We start from the raw sequence: 24868 nt of genomic DNA on the forward strand, positions 1-24868 counted from the left end.
TAATTAAAGGCGATTTAGCATAAAATTGGGCATGTTCATACATATTATAATGCTGCATTTTCTTTATGATTGTCATAATTTTAATTTATGTAATTTTTGAATTATGTAATTTTTACTTAGTATGGCCTTAGTTTTTAATTGGTATTTCCCGAAATGTATGGGAATATCGATTCGGTTGTAATTTATTGTGATCTCGTATCACCGTTTTGTAATTTAATAGATTTATTTTATTTTAGTTACAAATGTATAATAGGAAATTATGTAATTTATTATGTAATTTTATTCATTTCGGAGTTCCCAAAGACGGATTTCTTCAAGATGGCGATACATAAAGACGGTGTTACCTCGAGATGCGTGCCACAACCGAAGTTCAAGGGACCAATGGAGTTGGTTTCCGAATGTGTAATAGTTAAATAGTTTTCTATTTTAGGAAGGCCATACTAGGATTTTATTTTATTTTTTATGCTTTGCATTTTATTTATATGTCGCATGCATCGCTAAATCGCCATAACTAAAACATGCATCTTTATCTAATCGAGTTCATTGACCGTGTCAATTACAATTATCGTAGTTCACCACTTTAGTTCACTTAAAACGTGATAGATAATAAATTGACATGACCTCTCGCTAAAACAATTAATTGAGACATAGCCTTACCAAATAGTAGAAACCATGAAAACCTATTTCGCGAGGGAGTGCACTCGGCCCTACCGGGGTACAAACCTTGTTACGTAGGGGAAGTGGGTGATGAATGTTTATCCACCGAATTCATGTTAATGAGGGTTTCATCGGCCATACCGTGCCCAAGTTGATGTGGATTTGGATCATGGACACATTTATTCGAAATTTGGATTGAGCTCAACGGAAGTATTCGTGACCGTAGTTGCATGTGTTCCGGGTTATAGATAATTATTAAAGTAATTTTATCGACCAAGAGTTCTAAAAGTAGAATCGATTAAAACGTTAATCCACCGAGTTATATTGATAAGGGTTTCATCGGCCATACCGTGCCTAAGTCGATATGAATTTGGGTCTTGGAATCATTTTTCTAGTTGGGTAGAGGTCACTAGAAAAATGCATAAAACTTGTTTAAATTATAAATTTTTACGAGTATTATTATTAAAACGACATTTGTTTTACTCCTATTTTGTTTGGTAGACCACTTCTTTTTCTCATAACAAATGGCAACACCAACCCCTAACGCCACGCCTCTCGCTAATTCATCATGGCTCCGATCCTTCATGGATCGATGTAAACTTGAAAATAATGGGTCAAATTTCTCCGATTGGGATGCCCAACTCAAATTAGCTGCCCAAGGTGACGACAAGCTTCGTTACCTAACCGAGGCCTCTCTTCCCGAACCTACTACTAGGTCGACCGCCGCCACTAGGGAAGCATATGAGGCTTACCATAAGGAGTCCGCCGCAATGAAAAATGTCTTGATATTTGCGATGGAGGTGGATCTCCAAAGGAGAGCCTTTAAAATGGGCACCGCTAATGAGATTTACTCCAAACTTGTGACAATGTTTTCACAAACTCCGCGGATCGTCCAATATGAGGCGGCTGCGGCATTCTTTGATCTCAACTTCAAAGAGGGCCAAAAGGTTAGCCCTCATGTGCTCAAACTTATGGAGCTTGTCGAGACCTTGAAGATTCAAAAGGTTGAAATCCCCAAAGAACTCATTGTAGATAGGATTCTACACCCCTTGTCCAAAGTCAAAGCGTATGTTCAATTCCGGGTGAATTTTAACATGCAAGACAAGGATGTGTCTCTTGAAGAATTGCACAAGTTACTTGTGCAAGCCGAAAGGGACATGGGGTTAAATGTGAACCCTACAAAGGATGTGCTTAACATAAGCACTAAGAGTAAGAGGAAGTTCAAGAAGAATGGGAGGAAGGGTAAGAAGCAAGCTCCCACTTTCACCAAAGCTAAAGCTAATGATGCTAGCACTTCGAAAATCAAGAAGGGTCCTCTTGATAAATGCCATTATTGTAATGGTATGGGACATTGGAAAAGAAATTGTTCCAAATACCTTGGTGATATTAAGGCTGGAAAGATTATTCCGAGGTAAATGACTATCCTTTCTTTTATGTTTTTAATTCAACTATGGTATTGTGATACAAAGTTGTGATAATGTATCTCCCTTTTTATTGTAAATAGGGCCTCCACCAAGCAAAGACAAAGGAAAAGAAAAGCAAGCTTAAGAAACCATCAAGGAGCTAGGAATAGCTTTCATGGAGCTTCGCTTTTTATTGTCTTATTTTAAATTATGTTTTGGATTTTTAGAACCTTAAGTTTCCGTGTTCGACATGGAAAGGTATTTTGGATAATTGGTTGTATTTTGGATAATGGTGACTTGGTTTGCAACCCAAGTCACCGGTTTTATCATTTTATCCTTTTGTTCTAAAATTCATGTTTCAATGCTTGCTCTTAGAAACATATGATTATTCACTTAAAGTGATCTAATAGACAAATATAATGACGGGATTCATTATATGTCCACATGCTTAAAGCTTGTGTATGATCATTCATAAAGTGACCTTGAGTCTATGAACTCTCTTAAAGGAATGTCAATCACCAAGTACACATACGAAATCAAACTATTAGTCAATCTATGAGATAATTCTCCTTATAACTTCAACATCATTATTTGTGTCTCATATGCTATCTTTGAATCTCTAGTGTATTTATTCTAAAGATAGAGTGGGAGAAAAATGAGGACACAACACACACCAAGATACTTGTGTAAATGAGATCTATGCAAGAGAGAATGATTTGAATGAAGGTATATCTATTCACATAGTATACCCAAATAGATGAGATCTATGGTCTCAAGTAAGTTCTACATGACTTAAGAGACCAAGTGATGTAATCATAAGAGTATGCTCTCAAGAAAACTACACGAGGAGACCAAAAGAAAGTTTTGGAAGAAAAATGACTAATATAAAGTCTTAACAAGAGTTTTGACTAGTTTATGAAAATTTTTGACCAATAGTTTCAACCTTGATATTTACTTAAGAGCCTAAATGAATCAAAGTAACATCCTAGTAATAAGCGATATTTATGACTAGAAGTTGCAAGGATTGATATACCGATATCTTCCATAGCCAAAGTTTTAAACCACGCAGATGTCATTACTTAACCTCATTATGAAAATGAATTGGTTAAACCTCCTTATAAAAGGGATATTTTGAAGTATGTGTATTAGATATTACTTATATTTAATAAATGACATTGCCACACATCATTATGACATGAATGTGTTAGAGATTTAAAATCTCTTTCCATAAGGTTAAGATGAGACCTCTTCGAAATAGGAATTTTGAAAGGATATGATGGGAACATATATGGTTTCTTCTTAATAACTTTGCAAAGCAACATACATTCCAAATTTTGAAATGTTTTCAATTGAGTAATCAATTTCGAAACATGTGGAATTAAGTGGGAGCATTAGAAATTATCATGTGAAGACATGGAATTTAGTGGGAGCTATCATCCTTTGAATGTTTACAACTCATTACTTATTAGGAATGACGAGCTAATATCTTCTTTCACAAAGAAGTATTTGAGTTTTCAATTCTGGATGAATTTGGACTATGATGAATCCAATTACGTCAAGGAATATTGGATCAGTATTAAGAGATACACATCGTATCAACATACACATAGGTTATTCATGTAGATGAAAATGGAATTGCCATTAACAGTCATGGTCGTTCATTGAACCTATGAACGGTTGATCTCATGATTATTAGTAACTAATGTTTCCGCCATTAGAATAATCATGCACATGTCCAATAGTGAATCATATGCATGAGAGCATGATGATTCATTGGCAAGCCATACAAGAAACGTCATGAATTCTCGAGGAAAATCCGATGAGCGATTTCAGTGTTTGACAGAATACTCTATTATGTGTCAAGAGGTTGCACATATTATAGAAAATGCGAGCACATATAAGGATTTATGAGAATCCTAAGCCTTTAAAGCTAAAAGGAGAAATAAGAAGTTTGGAAAGATACTTAGTTGAATAAGAAGTTACTCAAAACTAATCTTTCCTAACTATGCTAGGACTTGTAAGAAGTGCTAGGCTAATCATCTTGACAAAGTGTTACAAGACTCTACAAAACATGTACCTAGTGCATTGTGTATGGATGGAGTACTTGATCAGTACAAGTTATATCATTCACCACAAATTCGTTCGTTATGTGATAATCGATAAGGAAGTTCTTTCAAGATAAAGAACCAAAACCAAGGTCGGGAACCTTGATGTGTACTTGGTAAGGTCCGTGCTATGAGAAGATAACATGAACATAAAGGAAAATGCGATTATAAGAAGTTTGAACACATGGACACATGACATGTTAAACTTCTATTGCAATCAACAAGTGTTTACACACTTACGATGTGCATCACAAGGTTGTAATATGGTATTGACTGCCCAAGTGTGATGTCAACATTTGTCGTTTGAGTTGTTATTAACTCACTGTATACTTTGTTACATCCAACGGGTTGTAGAGACAATTGAACCCCGTTTAAGTGAACACGGATTAACATAGTATTTGCCCATAGTCACTTGTATGAGGTGACGTCTCGAAGTGACTAGAGTGTGATGCGATTGATGGCAAGTTCAAGTGCCATAGAGTCATGTGAGATGACTAGTCGATCACATAGGCGACATATTAGGAATTTTTGTCGGGCCTTATGACCGCTTATAGAGTTCTGGCAAATTTATATAGCCTGGTCGTGGCGAGAGCTACTATAGTATTCAAATGAGTCGATTCTTTTGACTAAAGACTATTCGCCTAAGATGGCACAGTTTCAGATTAACTTTGATTTGTGTTACTACAACCTTCATAAATGGGGTCAAATGGGCATATTTTGGGTTATGATGGTCAGGCTAGTCGAAGGGAATGAGTGCGATAGGAATTGTCCACCCCTAGTCGGGGTTATAACAATATCTCGGGGCCACTCGAGGAGTAATGAACTGGAAATGCGTGGCCACGCTCGGATTGTATCCATGGTGGATTAATCCGGTCAATCAGTTATTCTCCAGATCAAGGAAACCACTCTCGATATGATCACTTGCAAGTACGACCTGAAAGACACCTTGCATTGAGTGGGAGATTGTAATAGGACAAGAGAATTGGTGACGCACACTTGTCGAGGACAAGTGGGAGATTGTTGGAATATGTGTCCTCCGACAATAATGCGATCACGACTGTTGATCATGATGATCACATGTTTAAATCTCATTATAAAGGATACAATTGGGAAATATTTTTACTGTCAACTGGTCCACACATATCGGTAATGATTGGCTGACTAGAGTTTGACATTATTGTCGTGCGACGGTGGTGATCAGTTGATCTCCTAGGTCATACCTATAGGGCAACACTCTTAATTGATCATTTAATTGATCGTATAACGTTACGAGTCAATTAAAATATTTAAAATTGACGGAAGATTTTGGAAGTATTATTTACGTATCTCATTGAAATTTGATTAAATGAGATACGGTCTGAGTAATCGAATTGTTTCATTATTCAGATGAAATTATTGTTTAAGGAAACAATTAAAATTGAATGAATTATTATAAATACAAATTGTTGTGATTTATAAATTGGTAAAATATTTTGGTACAAGTAATTATGAATTACTAAGTCGATTTTTATATATGACGTATTTTTATTAATACGTTGATTTTTAATATGTTAAAAATACATAACGATTTTATGTAACATATGACATGTGACATAAGACAAATTGACAAAAATAAAATGGATTCCATTTTACACATATGTACCGAATTAAGGAGGATTAAGGATAATATTGTGTTTATAATATGATTGGTAAACACAATGATTACCTACTAAACTAGCCATGCAACCCTAATGCTCATTGTGAAGAACAACACTTGCATGCATTGGCTCCCTCCCATGCCCTCTTCCACCCGGTTTTTTAAGATGAAAAACCACTTTGGTTTTTCATCTTATTTCACCTAATATACACTAAAATGTAGTTAGTGGAAAAATGATTATTCATTCATCCAAAATTTGAGTTTTTAGAAAGATAAAAACTCTTCTTTCTCTTCCTTCTCTCTAAACCGAAAAAAATAGAGAGAACCATAATATTGTGGGTCTTTTTCTTTACAAAATTAATATTGTCTAGTATTCATAATATTAATTTTAATTAAGAGTGTGCTTTGGGTATTAAGCTTTGGGAGAGATCCTACACTTGGATCTTAGTTCTTCCACTTAGGAAAGCACAAGAACAAGAGAGAAAGGTGATCTCTCTTGTGCCCATATAAACCGAATTTCCAATGTAAGGATGAATGCTTCTTCTTTATTTTGTTTATAAGTTTGCATGCATAAGATCATTTATTAATTTTATGACAAATTAAAATAAAACATATATGAATATGTTAGTATATAGATCTACTTTTCCTTCAGTTATATGTCTAATTGACAACTTGCCTAGTTATCAGTTGATCATTTGTCAATTTTTGAAAGCAATTGAGCTTGTTCTTCTCATTCTTTCCTTTTCTTTTCTTTATTTATCAAAAATGGTGACTTGAGCTCTCATTTGATTTCCTGGTTTTGAGTTCAGTGCCTCAAACCTGTTATTGCAGGTTAGGATATAGCTAGGATATAGCTGGTAGTGCCAATATATGTTCTATTTGTTAGTTGGTATAACAAGTAGGTACAAATCAATATCTATGCCTCTTTTTTGCCTTGTCCTTTTGAGAGTCATAAATATTGATTTATTGTTTGGTACACTGATTTATTATTTCATCAGTTTTGTTAACAATGTACTCCCTCCCGTCGCGATCATTTGTTAACAACGTACTCCCTCCAAGACTATCTTAATGTGGAATTGGCTTTAAATGCGTGCTCTAGACGACAGATATTTTGTTGGTGATTATTGGAAGGTATTACCAATGATTTATAAATCAACATCCTAGCACCATTTTTGTGACTATTTAATTTAATTATGATACACTGTCTGAAGATCATAAATTTTAGCTATGGAAATGCTAATTGTTCATTAGACGTCATTGACTTGCTGTACTTTCGTGCATTTGGACTTAGTGAACAAAAAAGCCAGGCTTCCATGGATGGTGGTGTACTTGTGTTCAGATTTCAGATGTTATGCGATTGTTGGTAGTCATCGTATTGCAGAGTTATTGTAACATGCCTCTTTAAAAAATGATGCTAGGAAATGTTTCTGATCAGTATTAGTTTAGCAAATGTATGATTGAAACAGTTGACTTAGGGCAATACTAAAAACTACTCCCTCCGTCGTAATTATTTGTTTACCTTAAATTAAAATATCCTTCACAAAGAATAAGAAAAAGGTAAATAAATGAACGAGACGAAGGGAGTATTTGGAATCTTTTTTGCAGTAAGCCTAACACTTTTTTTTATGTTGATTGCTTAGTCTTTATGTTGTAAGAGCCTATAAAATGAGTTCTTTGTCTCTTCTAAAGAGTGTGTTGGTAATGAATGTACCAAGGTTACCTTTAATGTCTAAGGTTTACACTTGTTTACAGGATATGTATTTGGTAAAAGTTAACCGAAGCAATGTTAGATGCTCATTGTCCAAATAACCTTCTACCAATGAAGTTAGCTTCTCATCGTCCTAATAGCATTCTACGAAAGAGCTAAGTTCCTTATATTCAAATTAATGAACCAATCCTCGCAAAAGATATGGGTCTCTTGTTCTTAACCTTTTATTTAAGCTGGTGTTAGATTAAAATCTTGCCTGATAGACGAGTTTTAAGTCTTTTTTTAATGTTTTATTGAGTTGGTGCCTACTTGTAGAAAATTTTGTTGTGCTCTCTTTTATACTCGTCTACTTTGCTTAGCCTGCTAATCTGAAAAAAAAAAAGATGCACATGCGTGCCTTCATGCCTCGCTAGCCTAGGTACCCTAACCATTGTGCTTTGTTGAGTGACCATGGTACAATATTAATGCCAGGATTATTTGATGATATCGCAGGAACTCGAGATGCATTGGCAGGCTTGATTAAAGTTGAAGAGAAAGGATATATATTCTAGATTTATCGACAACATGTATTTCTATTGTAGTTGGATGTATATTCCACTTAATGTTTTGTGGAAATATTTGAGTTCTTGATTTTAGTTCATTTTGTAAGGAGTTTATCCTCTAAACATACACTATACAATGTATGAATTGTTTATACAAGATTTTTCGAGTTACTTAGTGTTATATAAGTAAGAGATACTTGTAATCACTTCTTTAATTTATTGGTAAAAATAAAAATTGGGTAAGAATAAAAATTGTGTAATTTCATAATATATGGACACATTTGAATGTGGAGATTTTTTTAAAGTGTATTCCCGCCTAAAATTATCAATGACAGCATTAAGTGTTGAAAACTATGAATACGACATCAAAAAGCGTCGAGAAATATTGACAGATATTAGCGTAGAGAAGTAACTTTTGACACCAAACAGTGTCGAGAATACCGACACAAAAAAGCGTCTGGAATTTCTGACGGCCCAAATGACCACGCTTTTAGAAGCGTCGAGAATATATTTTCTGACACTAAAAAGCATCGAGAATCGATCAAAAAAGCATCGTAAACAGGCGGGATTTGTTGTAGTGATAGGTTTCGTTGGGATGAAGTGAGATGGCGTTCCAAACATAAAAGGAGCGTTTCACCACAGCTCCTGTCTTAGCTTTACGTGAAGGGTGTGAGAACTTTGAGGTATATACAGATGCTTCGAAGAATGGATTAGGATGTGTGTTGATGCAGAATGGAAAAGTAATTGCCTATGCTTCTAGGCAATTGAAGCCTTATGAGGAGAACTGCCTGACACATGATCTAGAGTTAGGTGCAGCTGTGTTTGCTCTCAAGATTTGGAGGCATTATCTTTATGGAGTAACTTTTAAAGTGTTTTCAGATCACAAGAGTCTCAAGTATATCTTTACTCAAAAGGAGCTGAACATGAGACAGAGGAGATGGATGGAGCTGATATGGGACTATGACATGGATATCATATACCATGAAGGGAAAGCAAACGTGGTTGCTGATGCGTTGAGCAGAAAGAGTGTGCATTCTCTATGCACAACGATGTCTTTGATGAGGTTGAGAGATGAGGTGGGGATACATGTGATACAAAAAGGGGATGTTAGAGGAGACTTGACAGTGGAGCCAGACCTTTATGATGATATTCGCAGGAAGCAGGCTCTTGAGCCTAAGATTGTGGAGTGGAGAGCTGGAGTAGAGAAAGGGACGGTGTCTCGGTTCTCAATTCATACAGATGGGAGTGTTCGGTTTGATGGGAGATGGTGTGATCCGAGTGATGAGGAGTTGAAAAATATAACGGAGGCTCATTGCACACCGTATTCAGTACATCCAGGCGGTGACAAGTTGTATAAAGATTTGAAGAAGACTTTTTGGTGGCTAGGGATGAAGAGGGAAAAAGCTGAGTTTGTTGCTCGATGTTTGATATGTCAGAGAGTTAAGGGAGAGAAACAACGACCACAAGGTTAGATTCAGTCTCTTAAGGTACCTGAGTGGAAATGGGAATCTATCTCTATGGACTTTATAGTGGGTTTACCGAAGAGCCAATAGGGTAACAACATGATCTGGGTGATATTTGACCGTTTGACTAAGTCAACTCACTTTATGCCTATGAAAGATACATGGAATAAGGTTCAGTTGGCTAATGGGTATAGGAAACAGGTGGTGAGGTTACATAGAGTCCCTAAGGACATTGTGTCAGATCGGGATGCGAGGTTTATTTCTCGGTTTTGGCAAGAGTACCAGTTACAGGGGATGATGGGAACTACCTTGAAGATGAGTACTGCTTTTCATCCTGCAACAGATGGGTAGACAGAGAGGACTATTAAGACCTTGGAGGATATGTTGCGAGTTTGTGTGATGGAGTTCGGTGGTAGCTGGGAGGATAGGTTGGATTTGATTGAGTTTTCTTATAACAAAAGCTACCATACGAGTATTGGGATGGCACCGTTTGAGGCTTTGTATGGGAGGAGGTGTAGGAGTCCGATTTGCTGGGATGATCGAGCTGAGGCATTGGTTTTAGGACCACAGATGGTACAGGAGATGATAGAACAGGTTAAGGTGATTAGGAAAAAGATGAAAGCGGCCCAGGATCGACAAAAAAGTTATGCAGACCTACATTGCCGTGACATACAGGTTGGGGACAAGGTTCTTCTGAAAGTGTCTCCTATGCGTGGGGTTATGAGGTTTGGTAAGAAAGGGAAGCTGAGCCAGAAGTTCATCGGACCATACGAGATTTTGGATTGTGTGGAAGAGGTTGCTTACCGGTTAGCATTACCAGCGGTTTTGGATCGTGTGCATAATGTGTTTAATGTGTCTCAGTTACGGAAGTATGTGAGTGATCCCTCCCATGTGCTAGAGGTGGATAAAATAGATTTGGATGAGTCCTTTTCTTACCTACAGGTGCCAAAACATATTCTTGATCGGAAGGTTCGGAAAACTAGGTTCGGGGAAACGGTGTTGATTATGGTCCTATGGTCTAATCATGAGGTTAAGGAAGCTACTTGGGAGGGGGAAGAGGCTTTGATGGAGTGGTATCCGTCTCTTTTTTATCAGGTATGTGTGGTTATGGGGACGTAACCATGTTTCTTTTAGGGGGTAGGAGGTGATCGCATAAGGTTTTGGTATGGTTTATGTTAGTTTGTGTACAGTTAGTAGTTTCTTTGAGTCGGTTTAAGTTGTGGTTGGGAGTTTTGTTTTGAGTTTTTAGTTGCGTTGTTGTGTCGTGTTTGAGTTAGCATGTTTTGTTTTTAAGTATGGGTTGAACTTCGGAGACGAAGTTCTTTTTAAGGAGGGAAGACTGTAATACTACGGTTTTCTATGCCTTTGAGTACTCTATCGAGTGGGGCTTACTCTGTCGAGTAAGTAAGTTTGGTTCACGAAACAGTGTTCTGCTGATGGTTAATCGATCGAGTAAGTGTGGCATTCGATCGAGTAAGGGTCACTCGATCGAGTAAGTCGGTTCTGCGGGTTATTTTAGCCGGGTTTTGTTAGTAACGCGTGATTGATATTTAAAGCTTTCTGGCAGTTCTTTTGTCACTTTTATCTTTTCTAAAACTTTTCAAGAGAGAAAACAAGTTACGTTACTTCTTTTCGTCGCGTTGCTATAAAATCCCTAAGGCTAGGATCGTCGGATCGTCGTGTTCTTTACGCCGTTGAGTTCATCGTGTCGTGGGTAAGATCCTTGTATAATTTTTATATCGTTTCGTTGAGTTTGTTTAAAACCCTAGTTGGGTAATTTGGGGGTTTTGGGAGTAAGATGTTGTATTAGATGCTAATGGTATGATTATGTGCTTATATGAGGTGGTTTTGTAGAGGAGCAATTTTGATTAGCTGCTTTGTGACGATCGTGATGATTTTCTTATTCCAGGTAGGGTTTCCCTACTCCGTTATTGGTTACATAGTTGTTGGTGATGTTTGTGTTTATTGTTGATCTTTATCGTATTGGAATGTATTGGTGTTGTTGTTGTATAATTGGTTATGTTGTGTTTGTCTGTGGTTTGCAAGGCGTGTCCTCGGCTGAGTGGAGTTACTTGCGAGAGTGGCTTCACGCCCTTGATTCGCCCTCTGTGGAACCCGCCACAGGAGGGGATGTGCACATTAAGGAACATGGGTTATCGCTCGGAATAGATGAGCGGGGATTTGGTGGGTACAGCTGCAGTCCCCTACTGGCGGCGTGGAATACCTGTTACGATGGGTATTCTGGCAGAAATACACACTTTAGTGTGTAGTCAGGTGTGTGGAGAAATTATGGAGTTGGGAGTTGTGTGTTGTTTGTATATTGTGTATCTTGTTTATGTAATCAGTAACTAACCCCATTTTAAATGTTTTGAAAACTGTGAAGAGTTTAGGATTCTAAGTACCTAAGAGGGGGAAGGGTGAATTAGGTACTATTTTAAAATTTCAACTTAATCTTTATTGAATTAATGCAAGTTGATGATTATATGAAGAATAAGTGGATACATCGAATAAATTGATTCATTAAGAGTGTATCACGTTGTTAAGAATGATTGTTGTAAGGCAACGGTTAATCTGGTTGTTGCTTGTTTGTCTTAGCACATGAGATAATGCTACTGACCAAAAGCAACAGTATCAGGAACCGTTGTTAAATAAAAACATGAGTGAAGAACAAGAAAAATGCAGCGGAAATAAAAGTAACGAGAGATCAACACGATGGTTTTGAATTGGTTCGGCCAACACTCTAAGGGCCTACGTCCAATCTTCTTTTATTAATAAGTTAAGTGATCTACTCCGACTACTTAAGCACTTACAATAAAAGGACCAACAACCTACTCCGGTTGCGACATGAGTTCTAAGACTACTCCGTCTAGAAACTCAAGACTCTAACTTGAATGTTTACAAGATCAAGTTTCCTCAAACTGATTCTATGAAAGAATTGATAAGGACAACTTATTGATCAAACGGTTCTAGGTAAGAGAATGCAATACTTAAGGCAACGGTAGTGAAGACTGTTGTCACTAGAAGACTTAGAAATATTTTGCAAAGGAAGTAAAAAGCTTTAATTTGAGTTCTTAAAAACAATTTTGCAAAACACTTTGAAATTCTCAGGAAAGTCTTGAGAAATGAAGGAGAAGAGTGCTCCTTTTATAGGGAAGCAAACTAGGGTTTAGAGGTCAAGACATATGATAGAAAACAAATATTTTTGACTTAGCCAAGTTTGCATAAAAGGGGGCATTCTTTCAAAGGTTGAAGAAGAAAAGAAGCTTTGTTATTATCTTTAAAAGGCCTTTGAAAATCAGTCAAGGCAAGGTTGACAACCAAGTGAAGACATTTTTAGAGAAATAATTTTGGAAAGAAACAAGTTCTTCTTTCCAAAAACCATGATAAAATGTATTACCATTTTGAGATAAAACCTTTTGAAAGATGCCATTGGAATATTCTTTTCTTAAAAATAATCTTTCATAAAATTCAAATATCAGAAATGAGTATTTCAAAAATAGAAGTTTGTATTTGGAAATATGAACATTTTTTAAATTGAAGACTTCCTTCAAGTGACACGAGCTAAAGCAACAGTCTTGCTGACTGTTGCCTTAGTAAGAAGACCGTTGTCTAACAACAGTCTTGCTTACTATTGCCTTAGTACTATACTCTTTAACCCTTACATAAGTGACTCTTATTACAACACAGTTCTTGGGTAGCTTCATCAACACGTTTCGACCATAAGCATTTGATAATCTCTTGATTAGGAGGTTGGACTTAATCCTGATATGGAACATCTTAAAGCATGGTTAAATTAGGCATGTCATCATCAACAAAAGTGTTCTAACAAATTCCTCATTTGATGATGACAAGCCTCATAAAATGAATGTTGCAAAAAGTTCCCCCTCAAATGGTTAGTCCAAAAATAATCATGAAGGTAGAAGTAGTGAGTTAAACTTATGAGGTCACAAATCCTAGAGCAAGATTACTATCATACTTAGTCTACCACAAAACAAGACATTAATCAATTAACAAGTAATAAGAACATGAATTTCCCTTTTCCCCCTCTTGACATCATCAAACCGATAAGAGGCTAACCTCGGACACAGAGTAAACATGCATATTATGTCACACAAAAGACAATTAAATTTGCAACAAAACGACAAGGTCAACATTTAACAAGGTTCAAACATAGTTTAAACAACAAGTTCAGTACGGTTAATGCATAGTTTAATTAGTACACCATAAAAATAGATATAAGCGGCATGGGGGCAACGGGTGGCAACCAAACGATGAGGTAGATTTTTAGGAGAGGGAACGGGTCTAGTGAGTCGAATCTGAGATGCCATCCAAGACATCATTATGGCCATCCGAGGTATCGACATTCTCCGCTTCAGCACTGTCAGGTTTCTCTTGAATCAAGGCGGAAATGATGGCTACCTCACCTTTGAGGTAATCAAGAGTAGTCTTGATAAGCTCCACATCCTCCTTCAAACCCGGAAGACATGCCACGTCCTCCTTAACCCGAGCCAATGTATCAAGAACCGTGGGGATGTCCACAACACCCGTCACGCCCCCACTTTTTCCCGAGGACTTTTCGGCCTCCTCCTTTCCCTTTTTCGATTTGACAACCTCTAATTGACCCCCCTATGTTTTCAACAACATTTTACCCAAATTTCCAACCGACATAGTATCAAACATCCCTTGAGAGTCGACACTACCCTTTACGAGTAGCCCTTTGGACCGAAGAATCACGGAGATCCACATGGCATATGGTAAGCGAATCGGGGTGGTATAGTTAGGGTCGGGGATTTTTGATTCAATCATTGCAATTCGTTTAAAAAAGAGGCTAGGGAGATTGATTTTTCGGTGGGTCATTAAGTGATAGATGAGGTAATGTTGAGCGACGGTTAACTTTGTACGATCGTTTGACGGATAAATCGTACGATATAGTAAGTTGAAGAGAATTTTGGGTAGGGCGGGAGTTCATATGGTTTAACTGGTTTACATTTAGGATGAAAGGGGGTCACGGTCTTGGCAATGATAGAGGGGGAGGCATACTCGAGAGCGGGCCAAGTTTTTCCGGCAGGGGTAAGGTCGTACCCGTGATGGTCAAGGTTGAAGATTTTGGCAAATTGAATTTGCGAAAGGGTGAAGGACTTACCATTTATTTTAGCAGTCAAAGTTTTTATACTTGAGAGCACATGGACTGTGGTAAAGAACTGGATTACTTCACTTGTAAAGACGGATTCCTCTAATTAAACGAGATCCTCCCAACCTTGAGCCACAATAGCTTCCTCAAAATCCAAGAAAGCCGAGTCGGATGTAAGCCAAGAAGACGGGTAAAGCCGTGGAGTGTGAAGGGCTTCCTTACGTATAAGTTTCTCATTGTTCTTCTTAATCTCAGGAGTGAGTAAGGGGTTGTCATCGAGTTGTTGTTTGACAACAAGCGGATCCCATTTGCCGGACAAGGTGACGGCATCCGTAGCAGTAAAAAATTCCCCCTTTCCTGCAGCCGATTTCCCTTTTCCCTTCTTCTTTGGTGGTTCCTTTTGAACCGGTTCCTCCTCTATTTCCTCGGATCCGATCATTTTTTCGACCGGTTCCGTTTCTTTGTCACTGGAGACAGATTTTTGAGATGAGACTGATTATCGCCATTTCCTTTAGATTTTTCAACACCATCATCCTCCTCTTTCTCATTTTCATCAAACTCATCCTTCTCTTCAATAATATCAGGTAACTTGGATGTGGTTTTTCCCTTTTTGAGAGACGATTTTCAAGCAGCCTTAGAGCCACCCGTATCGTCGGTTGCCTCTTCGTCACCACCAGAGTCAACATTAATGAGTATGGGTGGCGACGAGGCACTAGAGGCAGAGGATGTTTTCTTTGACCCAGATCTGGTCCGTTTCCTCGTCAAGGAGGAGGTTGGAGTCGGGTTTGGGATTATTTGCAAGGGTTGTGGTTCATGGACGGTTTCTGGTGACGGGTTGATAGGGAAGGCATAGGATCCTTTTGGTTTGTATATGGGGTTGGATGGGGTATCGTGGGAAGATGAGGCTTGGGACATGGTTGGTGATGTGGACGGAACTTTTGTGTTGAATAAAGTTTTGACCATGGTAAAACAAGGGTTAGGTAGATGAAAAGGGGAAAGGTAATGGGCCGTGAATTTAGACGACGGTTGGGTAGTTTCTTAGGGTTTAGGTAGAATAACGGAAGAGTTTGTAGGATAGTGGGTGAAATAAAGTAGGGTAGTTGTAGGGTAGTGAGTGGGGTATGATACTGTCGTTTCGTACCAAAAATAAATACCTAAGTTACTACTAACAGAAGTCAGCGGTAAGTAGGGTCGATCTCCACAGGGAGGCTAAGTTGCTATCTATCTGTTTAATTCGGTCTGTCAGGGTGTCACAGAAATGGGGGTTTTGATTGTATTGACTAAACTATTAAGCGGTTAAGGGAGAAGAGGTAAAAATAGAAGGATTTATCAATAGAGAGAAGGGAATATGCTAGGAGTCGGTCTACCGTGGCAGCTAAACTATCGGTATACTGAGGCGATTAGACTATTGATAAGAAGAGCTATGGTCGTCACCTTTCGGTCCTTAAACCGCCCTAGAGCGTAAATAGCTTAGCTTTCACCCTCACTACAATACCCTATTATAATTAAGCAAGCCTTCCCTTCCAATCTTTCGATCCAGGTCGGGGTTAACTACTTTTATAAATTGGTCTCCTGCATGCATACATTCAACCTAATAACAATTAAATTGCCTAATACAATTTTTATCGCCAGATTAATCTATTCAAGTCAATTATAACATGTTGCTACCACGGCTTCCCTAATCCTAGCATACTAAGGGATTTAGCTACGCATAATTAAAGGGGAAACAAGAAATAAGGGAAGAACAGTAATAATAACCATAAATTAAAGAAGAAAAGAAAGGGAAAGAATTAATACTGAATTAATGATCCGGAATTGAAGAACAAAAGTAACAGTGAAAGTGACAGAAGAAAAGTAATGTGCAATGATCCCCCGGATGAAAAAGGAGAGAGTTTAAATGACGTCCTAAGCTTCCTATTTATAAGAAAATAGGATTAGCTAAACCTAATTGACGGAGAATAACTAAAAAGCCCAGCCCGTAGCAAAATCCACTCGATCGAGTGGAATAAAACCACTCGATCGAGCAAATCTAGCGAAATCGCTTTCGATCGACCGAAAAATCACTCGATCGAGTAAAGGCATAAAAAGAACTGGGCGATCGACTAGATTAAGTGCTCGATCGACTGATTATTCATCCTAAAACCACTCGATCGACTAGAAAAGCACTTTCGTCGAGTGGATCTTGACTTCAAGACTCATAATTCACGTTAGTTTAACTTTGACTTGTCCTTTTAGCTCCCGAAACAGCTTCACGCATCCCAAGACAGCTATAATTCCCGCTCCAAATCTGCTCCTCCTCCAAATGCATGCAAAACGGACGGCAAATGGCTTGATTTCACTACTTTCTGGTCCATTCCTGCAAATAAGACAAAATAAGCCAAAGTAGCATATTCGGGGCATTTCGTAGCATAAAACCACGATAAAAGCATGGAAATACGTGCATGAAAAGGCCTAAAAAGACTATATAAAATGCACGTATCAGGGTAGGTGTCTTTAATTGAGTGGGTAGGAAGCTTTAATCAATATGGTGGGTGACTATTAAACGTAAGTATAGACGTCCGGTTGAGTGATCATTAAGACAAAGGCGATTTATCGATTAAGAACATAACACGGAATGAATAAACTAGAATGAAGGATAGCAAATCCGTTTTAGTCAATCATGTGAGGGTTTAGTTTAATTCATATAAAAATTACATGCAATTAATTAAGCCAATTTGTAACCTAAGTTTTTCAAATTGTTCTCTTACAAGTGGTTTAGTAAATATGTCGGCAATTTGATCTTCGGTTTTGCAAAAGATAAGTTCAACATGCCCTTTTTCTACGTGATCACGAATACAATGGTGACGAATTTCAATGTGTTTAGTCTTAGAATTTTCGATAGGATTTTTTGATATATTTATCGCACTTGTATTATCACATAAAATGGGAACGGAGTCATAAATAATACCAAAATCGAGAAGTTGTTGTTTTACCCAAAGAAGTTGTGAGTAATAATGAGCGACACTAACGTATTCACTTTCAGCCGTTGAAAAAGTAACCGTGTTTTATTTCTTTGAGCCCCATGAGACTAAACACGGACCCAAGAATGTTGCAATCCCGGATGTACTCTTTCGATCAACACTACATCCCGTATAGTCCACGTCGGAATATCCTATAAGGTCAAAGGGACAATGTAAGGGGTACCATAAATAAAGATCTTGTGTTCCAATCAAATATCGAAGAATACGTTTCTACTCCGACTACTTAAGCACTTACAATAAAAGGACCAACAACCTACTCCGGTTGCAACACGAGTTCTAAGACTACTCCATCTAGAAACTCAAGACTCTAACTTGAATGTTTACAAGATAAATTTCCTCAAACTGATTCTATGAAAGAATTGATAAGGACAACTTATTGATCAAACGATTCTTGGTAAGAGAATGCAATACTTAAGGCAATGGTAGTAAAGACTGTTGTCACTAAAAGACTTAGAAATATTTTGCAAAGTAAGTAAAAAGCTTTGAGTTCTTAAAAACAATTTTGCAAAACACTTTGAAATTCTCAGGAAAGTCTTGAGAAATGAAGGAGAAGAGTGCTCCTTTTATAGGGAAGCAAACTAGGGTTTAGAGGTCAAGACATATGATAGAAAACAAATATTTTTGACTTAGCCAAGTTTGCATAAAAGTGGGCATTCTTCCAAAGCTTGAAGAAAAAAAAAAGAAGCTTTGTTATTATCATTAAAAGGCCTTTAAAAATCAGTCAAGGCAAGGTTGACAACCAAGTGAAGACATTTTTAGAGAAACAATTTTGGAAAGAAACAAGTTCTTCTTTCCAAAAACCTTGATAAAATTGACACGGCTGTCGCAACCCTATAAAAAATAAAACCAACCGGTCTCTATAAAATGTAATAGAGGCAGTCAGGTATCCTATCCACAGGGAGATGGGAATTCTATAAGCTAAAATAAGTCTGTCTAAGTAACCATTTCTTGGGGGTTTTAGTTATTTTCTAGACTAACGAGCTGAAATACCAAAGTGAAATAAAGATGTGATCAAATAGAGAGAAAAAGTTGCCAGGATATCGGTTCAGCATGATATTACACAATTCTTCTAAAGGTAAGGTTAGTCGGTCTAATGTGAGAAGGGTAAAGGAAAGGTCTTTTCAGTTCGCTATCCGCCCTAAAATACAACTAACTTAGCTTCCGCACTCATTAGAGTAGTCTATTGTTCATAACAGGTCTGTTCATCCCAATCTTCTGACCTAGGTCTGAATTTAACAAGTTTAATTACTTCAGTTGCATGCATTCAACCTAATAATTACAGTTATATTGCTATCAATCAATTCTCACATATAAACCTCCTAATCTAATTATAGCATCATTATTTTACTATCATGGCTCCCCTAATCGTAGCATTAAAGGAATTAGCTACGCATAATAATGAATAAAGCAACAATGAAAGATAAAGCTATAATAAACATAGTAATAAAAGAGATGAAGGGAGAGTAAAGAAAATACACAATTGTAGATCCGGAAATAAGCAACGTCGAAACTGATTACAAGCTGAGATAAAAGGTGAAAAGGGAAAAAGGAAGAGATCCCCTAAATGGCCTAATAATCTATTATTTATAAGAGATGTTTTTTATAAGATAAACTAAGATAGAATTAAAAGGTCTCGACTTGAAATATGCTGCGTCAGACTTGATTTGCTCGATCGACAAACTATAAGTTAGTCGATCGAGAGGTATCTTCCCAAAAAGCTTTCGCTCCAACAGTAAAGTGCTCAAAAGTGGTCGATCGAAAAATTAAGTGCTCGATCGAGTAGATTAGGTGGTCGATCGAGTGGTTAAAGGGGTCGATCGAGTAGATTAGGTGGTCGATCGAGCAATGTTCAGCGCGTAATTCCTGCTTTGCGCACTGAACTTCAAACGACCGCCATTTCTTCGTTACTTAGGCAAACAGAGCATTTCGGTGGCGTTGGAAAGCTAACAGGACAAGTTTCAATTCCAATTTGAATCACTTGATTATCATTTGTTAAACTAGAGTTATGGCACTTCAAAGTAGGCACTAGTTATATGAAGCTCTTCCTTTTCTCTCCTTGCTACCTTACTTCTATGCGCATCACAAATTAGTAGTTTCCAAGCTCCGACTCAACTCATCCCCTAAATGCATGCATAGGGACATGTTCTAAGCTTGATTTTGCTTCTCTTTGGTTCATTCCTGCAAATAGGGCAAGAGAAACCAAAGTAGACAATTCGGGAGACATTTGTAGCTAAACACTACACAAAATTCATAGAGATGCGTGCAAATACGGTATAAAAAGTTTATATAAAATGCACGCATCAAACTTCCCCAAACCAAACCTTTGCTTGTCCCCAAGCAAATTATATGCAACTAACTAATGGAACGGAATAAAAACTCAGAGCTAGCTGCAAATTGTCCACTTAAACCATTTTAATGCAAGTAAACTAATACTTATAGCAAAAATTGTCAATGCAAACGAATTATAAGATGTTTATAATAAAGCTGAACTGTCGACCTTACAAGACCTTTAAAAATGGACTCTCACGGGTCACTCTTCTCTCACGAAGCAAAGGGTAAAGCAAATATATGTAAGAGAGAAAGAATAAGAAGTCGCTCACCTAGACTATGACCGACATAAACATGCATGCAGCTAATATGATAGACAATTCTAACTACCGTGCACATACATTCCAACCAATCAAGGTCCTGTCACAGCCGAGGGTATAACACCCGCGAATTTCCCATTTTGACATTTAAAATTTATTAAACCGTTTGATTACTTTATTTTATAATTTTGGATTATTCAATTTAATTAATTTTATGTCAAACACGATATTTGTAAACGTATTATATAAAAGCTCGTTTATATAAAAATAAGTACGATTAAATTATATCTTTAAGGCATGATTTATATAATAATATATGTATACGTATTTTTAGTCGGATAATAATAATGATTGTAATAATAATTCCCGTCTAAACTTCCGTCTAGCTATAGACCATCACATTTCACCTTGTACCTACTTTAATCCGGACCAACCCGAATTCGACAACACGTTCACCTATGATGTGTCGTAATTTTATATTATTTTCACCCCTCTTTTAGCTCGATTTTACATGATAATTGCACTTTATAAAATGATTTTATGAGCTAATTCCGTGTTCTAGGTGTTTTGCATGCATTATTGTGTTTTTGTAGAAAATGAAGCAATTGTCAGATTTTTCCTATCATTATGGCATTCACCGAGAATCACGAGGCTACTTGAGACGATTCTTGGCCATGGAAGGTCATTTTGGGAAGATTCTTGCAACCCTAAGCATATAATTTACTATATTTTACTTATTTTCCATAATTTTACATTGATTTTAAGCATTATAGTGTATTTTAATAATAAATTCCTTCCTATAACATTTTACTGCAATTATATAATTATTTGTAGAAAGAAGCTATTTTGATGCTGATATTAGCTAAACAGCTAAGCGAGGCGATGAATACAAACTGGCAAAACAATTAAGGACTTCAAGCTCAGACTCAAAATCTCCAAGTCCACAAAATAAAAACGAAGCCGTCCAAAATAAAATGAAAGCCAAATATTGAATAATGTTGACAAGACCATCAGTTTACAAATGATAAAATAAAGAAGCATATTCGTAGAAGTTAGTGCATTGAACATCAAGTCTTGAAGCATTCAATTTGATGATGTTACATTGAAGGATTTTTACGAGCAAAACGCATGCAACATTTACATGGGTGAAGAGTTATTCTGATAATTACAACATGAAACATCTCAAATTAATTCTTTAATTCATGAAACATTCTTTATTTGAAGAAACTTCATACACTAAAAGCACAAAACCGTAGGAATAATTTTATATGTAATGTTTTTATATTAATTATTTGTTCTAAACGTACATGTATAATTAAATTTGAAAGCTCAAATGATCGCCTATATAATGGAGGTGATTTGCTTTTGAGAAGTACGAAAAACATAGAGACATAGACATCAAATAATAAAATAATTAGTTTCAAATTAAATTCTATCCATTCTCTCATTATTTACATCAATTACCTTTATTATATTTTAATATTGTTTATGCTATTATTTGACCAATTTAAATATTGTTACCATGTTCATATTTATTCATCTTATTGTTGTTAGTCTACTCATAATTATGTGTGAGTAATTTCTTAATCTAGGGGAGGGGAAGCCATGTTTGATTAGCCATTTACACATGTTGAATTAGAGAATTATATTATCAAATTGTTGCTTATAATACATGCTTGTTTCATATTGTTAATCTTTGATTGTTGGCCATAATCGTTGATTAATTTGTTATTCATTTCCTAAGAGCGAAAGTCGGGAATTGATTTAGGCAAAGTATGTTTTAATAGTTCGATCTAATTTGTGCGAGAGCTCGTTAGTAATCGTTCTATGGTTGGGTAATAGACCGAGAGGAAATTGCTAATAACCTAAACAACATTTGATTTTATGTTCGTCTTATTTGACATCAATTTATGCTAATCTACATGTGTGACCCCATTCCCCCTAGATCCTTATTCATAATTGTTTACAACTTATTTTTCATCATTGCTTTTACTTTAATCAAATCAAACCAAACCAAATCGTGACCGACCTTGATAGAATTCTACTCATAGCTTGTCATATTGCATCCACCGTCTCCCTGAGATCGACCCCTACTTCCCTAACTACATTCATTTGTTGTTAGCTAGGCCTAGGGTATTTTATCTTTGTTAGGTACGCGATAAGCCTACCAAATTTTGGCGCCGTTGCCGGGGAGCACGGTTTTGTTTGCTTTGGGATTAGTTGATTTCTATCTTGTTTTTCTTTGTCTTATGGAGCACTTGTTCCTTAAGACCGTTACTCACAATATCCTCTAGGTTGTTGTCTTATGCCCAGGTCCTCTCGGATTGGTGAATTACTTCCAATCGATCCCGAGCCCGAAAGAACTTTGCATAGACGACTACGCTTCTTTAAGGAGATTTCTGAAGCTACATCTATTGAAGGACTTGAAAGTGTGAGGAGATCTTACGAAGAAGATATTAAAATTATTGAGGAAGAGGGGGATTCTAATTCAACACCACCAATCAAGAAGATGGTTCGTTTATCCGATCACTCCAAGCCCACCGCAGCAATGCTTCCTAGGGGCATTGTTACTACCCAAATTGGTGCGGCAGATTTTGAAATCAAGCCGGCTTTCATTAGCCTTGTTGAGAGGAAGCAATTTGGTGGGAGTCCAACGGAAGATCCTAATTTACATGTTCAAAATTTTTGTGACTATTGCTCGATGATTAGGCAACCGGGGGTTACACAAGCTCAAATTAGGGAGATACTTTTCCCTTTTTCTTTGAGAGACAAAGCCAAGTTGTGGATTAATAGCCTTGATAGAGCCACAATGGAAATTACCGATTGGGATTCATTGGCTCTTGCATTTTATCAAAAGTATTTTCCCCCGGAGAAGACCCAACAATTGAGAAGCCAAATCACGGGATTCCGTCAAAATGGTCATGAAAGTTTGTTTGAAGCATGGGAAAGGTATAAGGAGTTGCAAAGAGAGTGCCCTCATCACGGGTTAGATCCATGGTTCCTTGCTATTACATTTTATAATGGTTGTTGTGCCGAGTCTCGTCGAGTTCTAGATTCCGCTAACAATGGGAGGTTTGACCAAATTGATACGGAACTTGCTCATTCTACCATTGAATCCATGGCGGTGCATGATTCCCAATACGTCAACTCTCGTAACACCCCATTGAAAGATAAGGAAGAGGATACAACTATATCTCTTTTGAAAGCTCAAGTGGCTCTTCTCCAACAACAAATGGACAACCGAGGAGCAAGCTCATCCCAATCTCATGAACAAGTGAATGTTACTAGCCAAGTAATGGTGTGTGAAGCTTGTGGAGGTGCGGGACATTGCACCGCTTTGTGTAGGGCATCTATTGAAGAGGTGAATGCTTTTCAAAGTTTTAGACAAAATCTCAGTCCTTTCTCCAACACCTACAATGAAGCTACAAAGTATCATCCAAACTTGTCCTACAAGAGCACCAATGTGTTAAATCCACAACATCAAATCCAAAATGTGCCACAACAACCAAGGCATGTTCAAGCACCCCCACCGGGTTTTCAAAATCAAATTCAAAGGCCTCATTATCAACAAAACTTCCAACAAAGCTTTCAACAACCCTTCCAAAATCAACAAACTCAAGGTCAATCATCAAATTACCAACAATCCAACCAAGGATCAAATAAGATTGAGTCTTTGTTGACACAAGTGGTTGAGACACAAAGGAATATGGCCGCCCACATTCAAAAGAGCGATCAAGCTAGGGATGTGACAATCAAAATGCTTGAAACCCAAATAGCCCAACTTGCCACCTCAAGTGCCCAAAGACAACAAGGTCAATTACCACCTCAAGGTGCACAACCTCATGACACCGCAAATGCTATCACTTTGAGGAGTGGTACCACTTATGATGAACCCCTTATGCCTAACGATGATGGTGGGGTAGTTGGTAAGGAAAGTGGTGATGTTGAAGATGGCAACAAGGTTGATAGGTCGAGAAAGGTTGAGGATGTTTCAAAGAAAGTTGATGAGACAATAGTGGTGGAAGATATGGAGGATGTTCCTCCAAAGAAGGATGATCAAGTCAAAGAGCCGGAAAAGATTCAAGTACCTTTCCCTCATAGATTAAAGAAGGCCCAAAAGGAGACTCAATTTGGTAAGTTCATGGAAGTGGTGAAGAATTTGCAGGTAACCGTTCCTTTTACCGAATTAATCACCCAAATCCCTTCTTATACTAAGTTCATGAAAGACATTTTAACTAGGAAGAGGACTTTTGATAATGTTGAAACTATAGCGTTCACCGCCGAGTGTAGTGCTCTTTTACAAAATAAGTCCCCTCCCAAGTTAAAAGATCCTGGTAGCTTTTCTATTCCATGCACTATTGTCACCTACACTATTGATAAAGCCTTATGCGATCTAGGTGCTAGTGTGAGTGTGATGCCATACTCAATTTGTGAAAGGCTAAACATGGGTGTCTTAAAATGTACTAGTGTCACCTTGCAAATGGCAGACCGTTCTATAAAACGGCCTTTGGGTGTTTTGGAGGATGTGCCCGTCAAAGTTGGAAAGTTTTTCATTCCGGTTGATTTTATTGTTCTTGACATTGCCGAAGATTCACAAATCCCAATCATTTTGGGA

The 24868-nt window shown here is 37.3% G+C and overlaps 1 non-coding gene across 1 annotated transcript; it reads right to left on the reverse strand.

Annotated features, from left to right (window-relative positions):
* Positions 1 to 23133: 23133 nt before the first annotated feature.
* Positions 23134 to 23241, reverse strand: LOC141635300 (small nucleolar RNA R71). The gene has a single exon (XR_012539998.1). It is a non-coding gene; the product is annotated as a small nucleolar RNA R71 (small nucleolar RNA).
* Positions 23242 to 24868: the final 1627 nt, after the last annotated feature.

Source organism: Silene latifolia, chromosome Y (genome assembly GCF_048544455.1).
Source record: "Silene latifolia isolate original U9 population chromosome Y, ASM4854445v1, whole genome shotgun sequence".
NCBI classification, from domain to species: Eukaryota; Viridiplantae; Streptophyta; class Magnoliopsida; order Caryophyllales; family Caryophyllaceae; genus Silene; species Silene latifolia.